This window comes from Chiroxiphia lanceolata, chromosome 5 (genome assembly GCF_009829145.1).
Source record: "Chiroxiphia lanceolata isolate bChiLan1 chromosome 5, bChiLan1.pri, whole genome shotgun sequence".
Classification (NCBI taxonomy): Eukaryota; Metazoa; Chordata; class Aves; order Passeriformes; family Pipridae; genus Chiroxiphia; species Chiroxiphia lanceolata.
In genome coordinates this window covers 32767975-32784772 of record NC_045641.1, presented here as the reverse complement: position 1 = coordinate 32784772, position 16798 = coordinate 32767975, and positions in this window count along the sequence as shown.

The window sequence follows — 16798 nt, the reverse complement described above, 5'->3', positions numbered from 1 at the left end:
CTTTAGATAAAAGAGACTTCTATAAGTTAGAAAAATATTACTAATAATTTTTATTACAGTGTCCATTTCATTTTGCATTTACCAATTTCATTTTAGTTTTGTTTTCTTAGTAAGTTTTTATTCCACAAATGTCACCTTCTTTCAAGTCACAGTCCCTTCCATGGTGATAAACTATTAAAACCAGAGAGGGATATAGTTTCAAAGTAGTGCGTAGGCAGTATTAGCACAAATCCTGTTATACATGAACAGATTTTAGCACATACCTCCCTTGCAGTGCTTCGAAAATGTATCCCTTCATATAAAAATACCTGCATGGATGGCAGTATAGAGAACAGACTATTTTGTTTGAAGTGCCTAAAGTAATTCAAATTAACCGTTTTTGTAAAAAACAAACCAGAAGTCAGATTATACAACAGTTCTCAGACATTTATTCAAAAGCCCACACACTTTAGGGTTCATTTTTTCCAGCTTGATCCACTAATCCAACAAACGTGAGGGAAGCAACATTAAACTAACACAAAAATACAGCAAATCAATAAAAACCCAATCAAAACATAGCAAAACATAAAGTGTGATCGATATGAATGTGGAAGAAATCCCTTTTACTTATTTCACTAAGAATTACCTTTTTTAACATAAAACATGTACAAACCCATGAGCTTTGATAACGTATTTTCAGCACAAGATGAGAATATAATGCGTGTGCATGGTAATTGTTTTTTTCCATATCAAATTGGCATTCTATCAAAGGCAGAACCCTGTCTATCAAATATCAACATCAGATACCATAGAAACAAAGAGATTTCTATTCCTTAGGGTTAAAGATGGTGCAATAACCCTCTCTGAAAGACATTTCTATTCAACATAATGTCCAGCTTTCCTTCAAAGCATGAAGTTTCTGGAAATTATCTTATTGCTTTAATTAGTGACTAGGCTCCATAATTCTCTCAAATGCTAGCTAATTCTACATCTCTTTTGCATTCTTTTAATATTTTTCCAAAGTAATATTTAGTTCTCATAAATTATACCCTTACATAAATATAATTTACATGTATAATTTCATATGTATTAGGTATAAAATTATTTATTATTTTATCAATTTACATAGGCTATAATTCAGTTCTGTTAAATCTTGTAACTTGCATTATAAGAAAAGAGAAGTCAGAAAAGCTAATTTATTTTTCCTGTCTTATTTGATACTTTACATAATTTTATGAAAATTTGTCTTTCTCACAGGGACCCAAAGCCAATATATGACTTCGAAGAGGTCACCTTCATTGGTAATTATTACAGAAAGAAGTAGAATTTAGACTCTCAGGTCAAAAAGAAATAGAATGTTTTAGCGCTCTAGTCAACCTTCTCACAGTACTCTCGTTTCATCAAACAACCCTTTGTTCCAAAACAACACCAAATATCTGTGCAGGTTTGACACCTGTACAGCAGGGACAGGCCTCCTGCTCCAGCTTCTTGTCTAAGATGCAGATGCCTGTGTTACATGTAGTAGTGTTGCTTATTACGCTCATCATGTAGCATGAGGAAGCAATTGCCTTCCATTTGTCAGGATCTTCAAACAGCATTTAACTAGAATCGCTGCAATTCTGAACTGTTATTTGATCAAAACAAGGTAGAATCTACTGGTTGTTTTTGGAAAGACATATTTTGTTTATATAGGTATACAGTTCCTTCTTTTCTTGGTTTAAGATCTTTGGATATGGGGCAAAAATGGAAGTAGATTGCCACCAGCAGAAGCTCAGCTACTTATCCACATCTTTCAGTGTTATATCTGTGAGAGATAGAAAAATGGCTTTCCAAGTGGGAAGGGACATGTTGATGCTTCTAATTGGGCATGTTGGAGGAAAAAAGCACTTGAGGACTGAAAAGCAAGCGTTCAGAGGAGTGCTATGCATATTTAACATCTTAACAATAGTATTTGCATCATTTATGATGAAGTTAAATAAAAATATTTCCTGCTTCTTAGACAATTATGTAAGAGAGAAAACAATGTTTGTTACAGTACAGGTGGTATCCAAGCATTTTCTGGTTTACTACATCTTTAGGACCTTTAATTCATGCAGTGGAATACTGTACAATTATATCCTGTGGGGGATTAGCTAAAAGTTGAACAGTTACTCTACACTGGTTTTAGTATTACCTTAGGAAACCTGTCTGAAGACATTTGATAGATGGGTCCTATGTAATTTCCTTTTCTTTTTTTACATCACTATTAAAAAATCTTTAGTCATGTGAGACGAATCAAACCCCAAAAGGTTTATGATATTCTCATCTGTAAGCATCTGAGGAACTGAATGCCTGTTCATTAGAGTACACAGGGCCCTTGAGCAAGAGGTAAAATACATACCTAACTAACTTGGTAAAAAATGGAATTATGCTTGTACTTGCAATCTTTACAAGGATTATTCTGAAGACTTTTGTAGCAATATAATTAAGTTGCATAAAACATAACTAGAAAATGCATGAAGATAGAGTACTAAAAATGAATGTAATTCTCTATTAATATATTTCAGCTGATGCAACACTAAGTGAGAATAGTATTTCACTTTCACATTTTCCTCCTAAAGCAAGACACAGGGGTCCATTTTTCTCCTCCCTCCCTCTTCCCTGTAAGAAACTTGCAGGCTCATCAAATTCAGATATGCAAACAGACAAAAGCAATCCTCCTGGCCACCTAATTCTAATTCAAGCTGCTTTGCACAGCTACTCTACTAGAGGGCCAACATTCCTTCAGAATGATTGCCTTTTCTGCATACTTATTAGCTAGCTTGGTGCCTGGAAATGTGTTGTCCTGTACTGTATAATGATTTTTGGATGTCCTTTTTGAAAATAAACTGCACTTAAGCTACATCACAGGCCTGACTTTTGTCCAATTTAGTGTATCACCTGGGTGAGACACACCTGATCACTGTGCAGTGAGTTATACTGAATCTCCTAGTCCTTAATGGGATGAATCTCATGTAATTTATCAGGACTAACTTACTACAGAACTAAAAAATTAACTTTCAAGTGTTTCTGTAGTAGAAAAATTACATGTCATTAACTTTTATTATAAAAAGAGACAGAGATAAAAAACATTCTCTATTAAAGCCCATACCTTACTTAAATGATTCCTTTAAGAACATTTCTGACTTCCAATTATACACAACATAGGAGATTTCTATTAGGAACACATAAAGCAGTGCATTTAGAAAACTACAGAAACACCCAGTCCATAAGTACTGTTTAACAACAGGACTCGTTTTGGATTATTACCTCCCTAGCAGGACTTGGGGAATAATTTGCATCAAATGGTACACTGAACAAATTTGTCCTCCTTGGCTTGTGAAATGGCAGTGAGGTAACTGGGATTCCCTCTGTTTTATTTAGTATTTATATTTACGGAATTGGTGTGTGTGTTTGTGTGTGTATATGGTTAGTTGGAATTTATTACTTTTTCCCTACATTGAAATAATAGAAGAGAAAAACCTACTCTTTCTTCACTTGTATGTCATAGCTGAGAGACAAACATTGCTTTATCTACTGCACTGCTTCTCTTTGTGTTTCTCTTGGGATTCTGACAACAAAAGTGTCAGCTTTGGTGTGTGATTAGAAAGCTAACACCCATCCCCAAATAGTCTCAAGTATCCACATTGACTAGTTCCTTCATCACTTCCTCTGCTTTATTTCTTCCACCTGGATGAATAAGATAAGACATTAGATTCGCCAACTGTTAAACTGATCATATGTCTAGGACCCATTATTCGTTTTATCTGAAGTGCTTTAGCTGAGCATTTGCTATGAAAAACTTCAGAAATACAGTAATAATTATTAAAAATGTTACTAGAAAATCATTAATTCCATTATCTAATTTTCTTTGAGGCAGAATTCTGGTAAATACTTCAGCAATGTCCTTTTTCTTGGGAAACTGTCCCATCCAGTTTTAAACCAGTATCTCTATTATGTTCCTTATGGATATTTAACCTGAATGAAACTTTTCCTGAGGTTTTTTTATATTTCATTGTCGTGGTTTGAAACCCCCAAAAATGCAATTCCCAAGTCCAAGCCCCCCTCCCACAACTCACCTGAGTGTGAGGGGGGTTTTCCAGACACAACACAAGACTCAATATGGGGAGAGGGGAATTATATTAAAATTATTACACAAATAAATATTATAATACATTATATACATGGTCCTAACTATCTCTCCTATGATAAAGCAATATTTACATTGGATCAAATCTCTTTTCCCTCCAATAAAAGTCCGGAAGGGAAGAAGGAAAGATCCTTTCCACGTTCAGGGCAGCAGTGTCTCTCTTCTTCAATGCAGCAGTCATAGCTGGAGTTGTAGCTGGATCTCTCTCTCCATTACACACAAGGGGGTCTCCTCTCACCCCACATCGAAGGTCTTTGACTCCAATCGAAGGTCTCTTTCCCGTGGACTGTGAAGCAGGGACAAGGATTACCTCACGACGTCATATGACGAAGTGCAGAGGTCTTCGTGACAGTCCCTTCCTCAGGGGATTTACCCCCTGAATCAGAACGTTTAGGGCAGCTTTCAGTTGCCTCAAGCGTTCTACCAGAGCTCCTGTGCTCTGTCTCAGCTGCCAGCCTGGCAGCAGCAGCAGGGGGGAACAAGGCCACTGCCCCCGCATTCCATCCGGCCATCCTGGTCCAGCTTCCAGGATGTCTTGAGCTTCTCAGCTCCTCTTTCTCTGGTGCTGCTGCATTCCAAGACTCCCCTCAAGTAGGAGTCCACCCCCTACTCCTAGGAAGGGGTCTCAAAGGGGTTTTGGGGGGAGCTGATTCAGTTCTTACCCCAAAACTGTCTTTGTTGAGCTTAGTCCTCTCTCTCTCTCCATCAGACATCTCGGTGTCTCTCTGCTCAGCTGCATGCCATCTTTGCTGCTTATTTCTTATCTTATTGGCTTTCAGCCATAGCCTTCCACTCGGTGCTGCCTCTGCCGCTGCTTTTCTGTCTTCTGCTGCCCACTCACAGTGGAGAAACTTCCCCACCTTTTAACTGCAGAACTCGGTCCAGTTTAATACTGTTTCCGAGTTTCTGCAGCCCCCCAGCTGGGGCTGGGGGTGGGAGCCCCCAGCGGGTCTCCTGCCCCTTCTCCCCTCGTGGCCTAAAACATGACCACTTCTTCTTCAACAACCTCATCATCCTCCTTTTCCAGTCTGGTGTGATATGTTTAAATTTTGCAGGGGTGCTGATTGGGTCAACATCAAAACACCACCCCCTTGGGGGTTACCATTTTTTTTTTAACTCCAGAGGGAAAAACACTTTTTTTCCCACCACATCATAAGAAGTGAGCTCAGACTGCAACCTATTCATCAGTGCACATGTTAATAAGATATACAGTTTCAAGAATTTATTGAAATTTAATATCTTTGAAATTCTGGTTTCAGTGGATGGAAAGGCTTTAGAGGTTTTGAGGATGCATGTGTAGGAGAGAGACAGATACTCAGATATACCTGCATACACAAAAGCAGAATATGGTTTTGTAAAATTTGCATGCTTGGAAGGTTTGATTGCTAAGTTGATGATTCTCATGGCACATGAGTGAAAGTTTCTCTCTGTCAGACTATGAAAAAGGAGGATACTGAGAATGATCCAGGTTCTTAGAATAAAATTTGGAAGTCTGTCCAACTGTGTGTCAGTGCAAGGGAATAACATGGAATATTTTGAACATGGTCACAGGAAGTCATGAACACATGCCTGGGGTAATTTTTTTAGTTCCTTTTTAATAGATGAAGTGTAAAATTTAGTGTCTTGTCCTCCAGAAGTTAGCTATTTAATGAAAGCTATTAATAGAGATTCCTTCTATGTTTGATAAAGAAAATAACTTCTGGAGGGTGACTCAGTTTGTTTTAAACATTTATTTTTTGTTCATTCAGAGGGTATTGGGGACTAGCTTGACATAGACAGCTGAAGTTAGGTGGAATGAATTCCACCCACTGAGTATTATTATTTTCCATATCGCCTTCTATATTATCCTTAACGTCTTTCACCTTCAGGTTTTTGCAGAAAATTGGATGATAAGTCTGAATGGATCCACCCAATGTACCATTGCTATCACAACCATAACTGACATGGATTTTTTAATATGTTTTTAGTAGGCACTATTAGAGTATCTCTAGGAAACCTCAGTAAATTCCAGATGAGTGGAAACCATATCAGAGATTATAAAAGGAAAATTAATACTATATTATGAAAATTAATATTATATTTATTTTAAATAAATTAATAGTATATTATAAAATTATTATATTATATTAAGAAGTTCGATTTTGTTCTGCTGTTTCTGGAAGTCCTGATGATGCTGAGTGGAATCCTGGATGTTTGTAGAATTAAGCCTTCTATGGTCTAACCAGAAAATATTTTTAATACCAAAGAGAGATGTCTACCATGTGTCTTTTATATGGAGTTATCCATGGATTGTCATCAAGCAATAGAAAAATGGGAATTCATTACAACAACACATTTAAGAGATCTATAGCAATCCAAATTCTTACAGAGATCACCAAGGATTTGCCTTTTAAAATCTAAAAAGCAGCACCATGGAATAGGCAGTATATTGGAATAGCAATGACAAAGTTGCTCTACATGGCATTTCATTTCTGGACGGCAGCAAAGATCAGTGTACTTGCCTGCATCTCCTGAATTAATATCCCTTTTCACTGAGGAATAGAATATTGTTACATAACTTCTTGCCTTCTTACTCTACATTAGAAGTCTACCACCACAATGACAGAATATTCTGAGTTGAAAGGGACCCACAAGGATCATCGAGCTCTTAAATGAATGCCCCATATGGGGATTGAACCCACAGTCTTGGCATATTTAGCACTGTGCTCTGACCAGTGAAGTAATGTCACATGAGTTAGAATGAAGTAGATTCTTTGAGGTTAATATCAACTTATAAAATAATTTGAAATTATGATGTACTGAGTTATTCTACATTTCTGTTCCAAGCAGTATTTTTTATTGCTAAAAAGCTCAACTGCCAATAAATACAAAACACTGAGCTGCAATGTATTTTTCTCATAGCAGCTGTGTGTTCAAATGAGGGGCAGTTCATACTTATTTTATTAACTCATTTGAATCTCTTAGAATAAAGGTCGGTCTTTTTTTTTTTGATAGAAGTTTTCTTGTAGAAAGATGTTGTAATTCAGCATTTTGCAAAAAAGCCCCCCTTTTGCCATATTTATTTATGAAATTGAAAAAACTTTCATTTGAAAGTATTCTGTATGATAAATCTCTGATGCTTTTTCATTATAATTCACTTTAATTTAGATACGGATTTTTTATTCAGATATATTTACATGAAATGACTTTTTCAAAATTTTTTAAACTACTATCCGTATTCAAAAAGTTTTATTCTATTAAAGCTTGTTTTTAGAGAAGCTGTAGGCATCCTGAATGAAAAAAAACCCAGAAAACCCAACTTTGGATCTTCACTAGTTGGTATTTTTTTTATAAATTTGACTTGACTTTCAGAGCTTCTGATGGACATCATTACACTATACTGCCTGGATACAAAGGTCTATAGGACGTAATATTAAAAGGGATTTCGTTGTTGGTATAGTTGTAGGTTCAAACCATCTTTTATGGAAATCTGGATATGCTTAACACCTCTCTCACTACAGGCAACTAAAAGAGTATGTTTCCAACTATAAAACACTAACAATAATCTAGGTTTGTTCTCTAGCTGTCGTTTTTTCTGTGGGTTTTTTATGACCTGGGAAGTTCTGTGTTTAAATACATCAGGAAAAAAAGCTACAAATGCTGTAATATTTGAACTCCTCCTCCTCAAGTCTCATTTAAGCAGCTTGAATTGCTAGGCCTGGGAGAGAAATAGCTGCTCAACATCAGCTCCCACTCCTCTTTTAACAAAGGATTTGATAGATTTTTTTTGCTGCTCATGTCAGACAGCTAACAGGAGAGTCGGTAAAGATAAAGAGGCCTTGAAAAGGATCTTGAGGTATTAATGGAGTCTGTGAGAACTTAAAGGAGAGCAGGCAAGCTTCAAAAATGATAGAAAGAAGGAAATTTCCCTACCATTTACAGGAATGGCTGTGGTGTACTTTGTTAGTAGCCAAGCAGCCACTGAAAATTACTGAGCTGAGAGTAAAACCATACCAAACAGATCACATTCTTCAAAGGCAGGATGGGGAAGACATTTATTTCTCACTTTTTAAGTCTTTCTCACCAAAAGAACTCTGGGATATTGTTGCACAGTTTTGCTGTTCTGACAAGATAACCATCATCATGCTGCAATTTTTGTTTCACAATCCACTGAAATCTGGAAATTCCTCCTGCAGACTTCAATATGGTTTGCATCCAGGCTCCTAATGATGGTGAATTCAATGTGTTTTGACACGTGCAGATTATGACATTATTTAACTGGTTCATAAATTTCACAGTGTTTAGAAGCACGTAGCTAAATTGCCAAGTTTTCATCTGTTAGCAGTGCTTACATAATATAAAACCTTACAGTCTATTGGGATCTGACCTGAAACCACAGCTTCCTAAAATTACTGAGAAATTTTAAAAGTCACAAGTACTTGGAAGTTAGTGTAGTGTTTCTGGTCTGTTTAAAGTTCATCAAATATCCTTACTCGGTGCAGTTAATGCCTTAGGTGCATTGAACTACCCTGAAAACAATATTTTTTTTTCCAATTCATTCTTCTCTGAAGTTATTTAAAGTGGCATCAAAACCTTGCACTATAAAGGAATCAATTTAAATGACTTCAAAACCAGTAAAGTTTGATTGAGACTTTAATTGAAAGTTTAGTTCTTTCTCCTCCTCTCACTGATACCAAATTATTTCCTATTAAAAAGACTTCCTTTTAAAGACTTTATAAAGTGAAGTAAGAGCAAAAGGATATATATACTCAGAATTTTTAAAGCATTTTTTATCAGGAAAAACTAGGGAGCAAGCAGCAAGCTACAGTCACAAATATCTCTACAGTTATCTATTAGGCTAGTCATGCAACACATCCTGCTCATCCACAGTCCAAAGCCATGCTGCAAGGGCTGGCTGATAAAGGAAAACAGGTGGAGCATGAAGGCTTTCATATTCACCATTCTCTTGGAGTGCCACTGTCCCATGGTAGCTCTTGGGAAGCACTTTCGGCCTACAAGAATGGTTCACATCACTTTTGCACTCTTCAGCCTTTTGTTTTCACATTAAAATTCTTCAGTTCCTACCTAGTTTGCCTTCCAGAACTGGTATTCTCACAAGCCTGAATGGAGCTAGGGTTCTTCCAAACTGCTTTTTGTAAATATATATAGCAAAATCTGTCTATGCCTACCTTTATTATTTATCACCATTGTCAATTTCCTTTTAAAGTCTTGTAACTGTAATGCACTTTTCTTTCCTTGTTTAACTATGCAAAATTGATTCTATTGTAAGACAATTAAAGAACACTTTCCTTTCAAGGAAGCAAGATTTAATAGTTGCATTAACAGGTCATCATGGCAGAATAATTTGATTCTTAATTGTGCAAGGAATAAGCACTTTGAGGATAGAATCAGCATGCAGGCAAATGTGTTAACTGTGAATAAGAATAGAAAGAAGTTTAATGTCAAATAGAATAAAAAAGAACAAAGGGATTGTTGTAAAATGATTAATAACATAGTAGGCTACGTTATATAAAAAATAATTTAGATGGCTTACTCAGACTAGATATCTAACTTTGAAATATCTACTGTTAGTAACAATGAATTAGAAGGTAAGTAGAAGGCTGTAGAAATCACAATTTTTAAGAGATAAGGATTCATGAAGATTTTTTCTTGTTTCCAAGTGAAGACTAAAAAAAAATTACTAATTGGTATTGCTGCAGTGTTTCACAGGTTAACTAAAACTTCATATAATTTCCAGAAAAACAATTTGTTCTGTAGATAAGATTCATATATAATAAGCTGTAGATGGAAGTGTACTATGGTAAAAAAGCATGAGTTCAATGGCTTTCTGTCATGTTGATACAGAAATAAGAATTATATAACTTATTCTTCCGAGTTTTTTTCTTGGTATAAAAACTGTGTATAGTCTATTTTTCTCTGCTAATTATCCAGCTATGATCACTGTTGAGGGAGGATTCTGAACACAATAGAGCTACAATCTCACCTTTGCAACCACCTTGCTCTAATTTATACTCGCATGTTTGCATTTATACCGGTCCTTGGACAAGGCAATGTATTCTGAAGGCCTCTGACACCAGTACCCTGCAAGACTTGTGAAACTCCAGTCACAGTACAGTCTTACAAAATCTGAAGGACTGTACTAAGTTTAGGCTAGGCATCTACACCACCAGCAGGCTCCAGAGCCAGGGGGAATCTGCTAGGTTCACCCAAAAGTTGTTGGCTGCCTAGGCAGATTTTTTGCAGGCTGCCTGTAAGAAGCTTGCAAAAATGAGATGGATGCTTTCACTTTGTGAGAATACCCTTGGACTCTGTCTTGGCTTCAGCAAGGCAAAGAAGCAACTGCCACAGTTATGTCAAAGACACAGAGAAAAAGAGCTAAAAACACTGAACTTTGCAATCAGGGGAGAAGCCAGGAATTTTTTATTGCACTCTTAAGCAAAAAAAAGCAAATTATTTAGTGTTTAATTAAAATGAAAGCAAACCCAAAAAGTTTCTCATCTGTTATGTCCCCTCTCTGTATCTTTGTTCTTAGCTTCTGTCTTGTGGCTTATTCTTAACTTGAGTGAAAAAATCTAAACAAAAATGAAAGCTTTGCCCTCAGAGGGTGTTTTGGTGCTCATTCAACCATGACAGTCTGTAAAATTCCAGCAGCAAGAGAGAAGGAGTAATTAAAACAAAATACACATGTTGTGACTTAACACAGGGATGTACAGGATCTATTGTTTTCCTTGTATAATTCCACAATTTTTCTGCAGACAGATCTTTTTGTAAGCACAGCTCCCTACAGCTGTCTATTTATTAAGACACAGGCTCTTTTGAACACTGTGATAAAATATAACTCAAAAAGGATCTTCATCCATGTTCAAGGAGGCTCAGGGGAGCAAAATCTCTTCAGTATTTCTGGTACTTGCTCTGGTGGGACACTGCTGACAGACCTGACAGAGAGATCTAAAAATCCTAAAGCTTTTTTTTTTTATTATTATTGTTATATATTTTGGTCTACTGGATAATTAAAGAGACCTTTCTATGATCACTGACTACTTTTTCTGTGTTCTCCCAGCAGCCTGAGAACAATTAAAGTATTTTGGACAGTCTTGACACTATCTATACTGAAGCATCACATGAATTTTAGGTATTGATACATTACTTACTATGCCAAATTTAGCTGCTCTTAACCTGTATTGAAATTTCATACCCTACTCTAAAAGTCTTTAAATTTTTGCATGTAGTCGCCTCACCTGCCTTTAAGGCATAAAATATGATAACTGATTTAAACTAGTCAGCTATTCTTCCTTTGTAATGAATCAACATTACTCCTAAAGGAAAGTTTAATCTTGAGTGTCTGTAGAGAGTCCCTGAATATCTGGAAGTCTCCTTTGACTATGTAAAGGAAGGATTTCAGCTGTGTTTTCTTAATGTCCAGCAAAGACCTGATTGCTGATTCCTTTCTTTGCTTTGCAATTGAAGAATCTTTCCTGTTCATGCTCAATATTTTGTGCGTTGAAATATTTGTAGTATTCACAGTGAATGAGTTATGTCTACTGATCTAATACAGCAAGAACAAAATCACAAATTCTGCTCAACAGAGGTATGTCTGGGCTCAGGCAACAAGCAGACGTTTAGAGCTGACTGTCCCTATCACTAGTGCTGTGCTGATGTGGAGAGACATGTTCCTAATACCTTCTTTATGCCTAATGAACTGAAATGACAGTAGGGATGTCAGATGCTATGACTTACACGAAGAGCTAAAGTTACACGCTATTTAACCTCTGAATGGGACACTACGTAGTGATATTCCCTGCAGCTGCTTTTTTTCGTTAAATAAAACCATGCTTGTTCAGTTACAATGACAATTTTTAAAGAAATAATGTGTCCCTGTCTGCCTTCCTCAGGTCCTCATTGACGAGTTTCAAGCAGGGATCTTCAAGAAATATAAGTTTTATAAGAATAAGCACCTACAAAAAAAGGGTAAGTTTTTAGTGATTTGATATTTAATGGAAATCTCTGCGGTGCCTACAAAAAACAGCTCAAGTTTTTAGCTTCTGCTTCCTGTAACTTCCATATCTTTCTATGCCAGATCTGTTTTCTATTGTGTGTTGCCATTGCCACTTTAGCTTACTACCTCCTTTTTTTTTCTGCCTCATGGGATCCTCAGCCCACACGCTATATGCCTGTAAATTTGTGTCTGCGATTCTTTCTGAAGTAGCTTCCTACGAGAATAAATTTTTAAGTTCATGCTGATGTGAGAATCACAGTTTAGCACACACTGCATTCCTTACTTATCCCACTGAAAGCTCAACCATTGCAATTGTTTGCCTCTAGTCTCCAATTCATTTCTAACAAAGCTGCAATAAGTGAAAAATTGTTCTTTAAGCAAGTCTACTACTATACTGACTTTCTGCATAGTTCAATTAATAAAATACTATTTTTTGCTTATTTTAATAAGTTGTAAAGTTATTATTGGGACTAGATCATGCAGGCTTAAACTCGGGCACAAAACCATATTAATACAAATTGTCCAAATGAAACAGAGTTCAAGGAAGTACATATGATTGTTTCTGTAGCATTCAGTCTTGATTACTGTATCCAAATGTAATCTTATTGATGAAGATTAAAAAAAACCAACATGATTTTCCAAGTCTGAAGGCCTTGAAACTGCACATCAGTTTTGGGTCTCATATACAGGGACAGCAGCACAACATTGTTTAGGTCCACTTGCAATATCTGCAATTATAAGTACAAAAATTCAGCTGTCAAACAAATTAAACTAAACCTTGCTGCATTAAGCATATTATTTAATCTCCGCAATCTGTTTGCCACCCATTGCGATAGAACTACGTTAATGCATTAAATGAAGTGATCTTATTTTATAGCTTGCATACAAATCAATGAAGTGAGTGAACACTAACTAACCTAAGCCCTAATTAAAGAGCAATGCGACACTGATAGCTATTTTATCTTGATATTTGAAAGTTACTTTTTTAATTATTATCTGAGGTCAGACTTTCATAATCAACCAGAATATGCAGCTACTTGCATTATTAAAATGCCATATCTTGTATTAGTAGTCTACGCTAAGTGTATCTATAATAGAAACAGAAAGTTTTGCAGTCTTTTAGTATGACTGTTAAAGATTATCTAAGAAATATTATTTCTTCCTATCTTATGTTTTCTCAAATAGCATAGTACACCTGATTTGTATTTGAACAGAAAGAGAGTAGTAATTACTAGTTCAATCAGTGGTCCCTCAGTACTGCTTGTAAATTTTGTTTGAATGCAGAGATAAAACTAGTTTTAAAAATTTCACCATACAAATAGTGTTAGATGTTTTTCTTGTTTCAAAAGGAAGGTTAAATGAGCATGCCATTTCTTAAATATGCTGCTCCTCCAAATGTGTTAGTTAAGGAATCTGAATGTCTCAGAGCTTATCTCCGAGGTGGAAGCTTGCTTTCCATCCTGTTTAAGCAAAAGTGTTTGTGTGCACTAAATTTTTTTAATAGCCTTTTGATTTCAGTAAAGCCATTCTGTTGATATTAAATGAATATATACTTTGCTAAATTGTTCACAAACTTTCCACCCTCCTAGAGATTTATATCTCTGGAAATGGCATATAAAATGGGTCAGATGAAAATACTTTAGCCCTGTACAAAAATAACAAAGCCAAATTAAGACAGCATGATATGTGAGATCCCCTGTGTTACAGATACATTCTTCATTGGGTTGTACAAACTTTAGGGATTATGATGAATGCAGCACTTTTTCAGTTTTTGTGGGTTTCAGACTCTCAAGAGAAGACAACATAAATTATACAGTTATACAGTTCACTTTTGCAAGTATTTGTCTGCATCTTCTACAGGCAGAAATATGTGAGAGTACAAATGAAAATAGGACTCTCTTCTGAAATGTAATGCTTAGCTACTGTCCTGTCCTGGAAATCCTTTAATTTCTGGTTATGCCACATATCCTGAGTGTGATCGGAAGTCAGTTACGTAGCAAAAAAGATTGCTTCAGTTTTAACCCTTTCTGGCAGTGCCAGTGCCGTGAGGTTTCCCCATAATTTTTTTCATGCTTTTACAAGCTTGGTACCTACTTCTTAGTACAAGACTGCCAAAGGTCACTCTATAATTATATTTTGAGGGAATCTATATGAAGTCAGTAAAATTATGTTAGGAGTCTTGTCCACTCCACTACTCTTGGTCTGTATGCACTTCATCTCCATGTGCTTTTCTATATACCAAGTTCCTAAAGGATCTTTTAAGGCCCCCTTGAGCTGAAGGAACTCTGCTGAGTTGGCTGAGCAAAATGGGAGGATAGATACCTGTAAAAGTGAATCAAAAGACCACAGTCCTTCCTTTTCCATGACTTTAAAAAAGAAGATTAATATTTTTGCTAGGAAAAAAAGTCCTGTTTTTAGTAGTGTGAAGGCTACAGAATATAAATCAATAGTTTTACTGGTATTCCAATTCTTTTGCAAGTTTCAATAGCAAATAGTTATTTTTACACAAAAAACCCTCTAGTCTTCCTTGATTTACAGTGATAAACTGGCATACTATATATCTTCCAGAGTAAACTGCAGTCTTTCCTCAGGTTATCATTTTCTTGTCTCCTGTGAGAACTGAAGTTTCCTTTAATCTACATTTTTTCACTGTTCAATCACGTTTCCTTTACATGTTAACTCTAGTTCTGCCTAAGTATGTATCTTGGGGTTGAGCTGAATACAAAGAAATTTAGTATTATATCTTTAATTAACAAAATCTAGATAACTAAGTTTTGAAAACAGACTGCTTCCGAATTTCATACCTATTTTTATTAAATGATGATTGAAAACATTGGACACTATCACTCACAAGCATCTCAACTGGGATCAGAATTTCTCCCTTGTTGAACATGTATCAGTTTATTATACTGATTTTTTTTCATCTACCACCAACTAGATTATAGAAACCTTGATGTTTGTATTGAACATGTCTATCTTTTACTACCACTTCTGTAACATCATATGTAAGGCAAGTACATATTATCTGGTCCTGTGATGAAAAACTAAATTATAATATATAGAGGTAAAGGGAGAGAGAAAGTTATCATAGTTTGAATTTTTTTTCTTGTACCTCAGTGCTAGATTCCTGAATGTTTTAGTGCAATCTTTATTTATCTGACAGTAGAGATAGAGGGACAGATGGAAAGATTGAGAGGAGGGACAATAAAGAAAAAGAAAGGGAGAGAGATGAAAGAAAGAATAAAAAGGTGAGAGAAAGAGTAAAAAGGTAAGACAAAGAGGAAGAGATGAAGAAAGAGAGAGAAAAAGAGTAAGCTGAAAAAGAGTAAGTTGGTTTTGAGTAATGCTTAAAGTATGGCACATGTTTTTGTTACAGTTTACTTCAGTGAAGTTGAGCCTAGGAAGAAGGGAGGAGTTCAGGGAACATGTTTTAAGATTTGGTTTTATTTCTAATTTTCCTAGTCTGGTTGGATTGGTAAGAAAATACACTAATTCTACACTAACTTCCCTGTTGAGTCTGTTTTTCCTGTGACTGTAATTGGTGAGTAATCTCTCCCTGTCCTTATCTCAACCCACTAGCTTTTCCTTATATTTTTTTCTACCCTGCCTAGCTGGCGAGGGGAGGTGACAGAATGGATCTGGTAGGTACCCAGTGTCCAGCCAGGGTCAGCCACCACATTAATGAACTCTGAGAGGACAGTAGTGGAGCATATCTAATTGTTACTTGTTCAAGAAACCTTACCAAAATGAATGGTAAGATTTGGCCATTGGAATTGGTATCAGGTCATGGGAAAGTCAGGTCGCTATACAGTGAATTCTCCCACTCTGGCTCCCCTCAGGGTGCAGGATACCCTGCTGGCAGCCCCACTTCCAGTGACAGGGCATGGGTTCCCCTTTGGTTGGCAAAGGAAGGAATGAATTGTCCTTCAGAATGTGATTAAGAGGGTGAAAGTGAGGAGACAGCATAGCTCCCTGCCCACTAAGGGGTGTTAGCAATTTACCTGTGAGTAGGGTGATGAGGTGTTTATTGGTTCTCCAGGACGCTATCTTCCTCTTCTGGAGGAATGCAGGTAGGAGTCTGAGATAATCTTCTGTGAAGGTCTCTTTTTCTCCATACATCAGAAATAAAGAGTCCTGGGACACAGAACAGGGTTAACCTTTATCAAGCTGGCTTTTCTTTTGGAACTCTGATTTTAAAACAATCCCACTTCCAGCCTTGTGTCACTCTGTCAGTTTGCCTTTCTGACTCCCACATAGGTTTTCTTCAGTGCTTCTAGGGCTAACAGGAAGGGAAAGAGGGTGTCATTGACATTCTGGTAGTAGAATATCGTATTGTTCAGACCTGGTTTTATTATTGTTGTATGTCTAGTTTCTGTTCTTGTTATTGTTTTCAGTTTTTACATGTTGTTAATATATTTGTGAAGAGTTTTGTAAAACTGTTAGGTTTTGGGAGAAATGTAATTCCTAGCCACTGAGAAAGTCCAAACTTGCAGCGTTGCCCAAAGAGCACATTTGAAGAGTTCTTGCACCATTGGAAAGGTGCTTTCAAATTCTTATGCTTCCTTTTACCATAGCGACAGTCTCTATATGTCCTCAGAGTATTTTTTGGGTTTCCTCATGTCATGGTTTGAAATTGCCCCCCCCTCCCCGGGAGT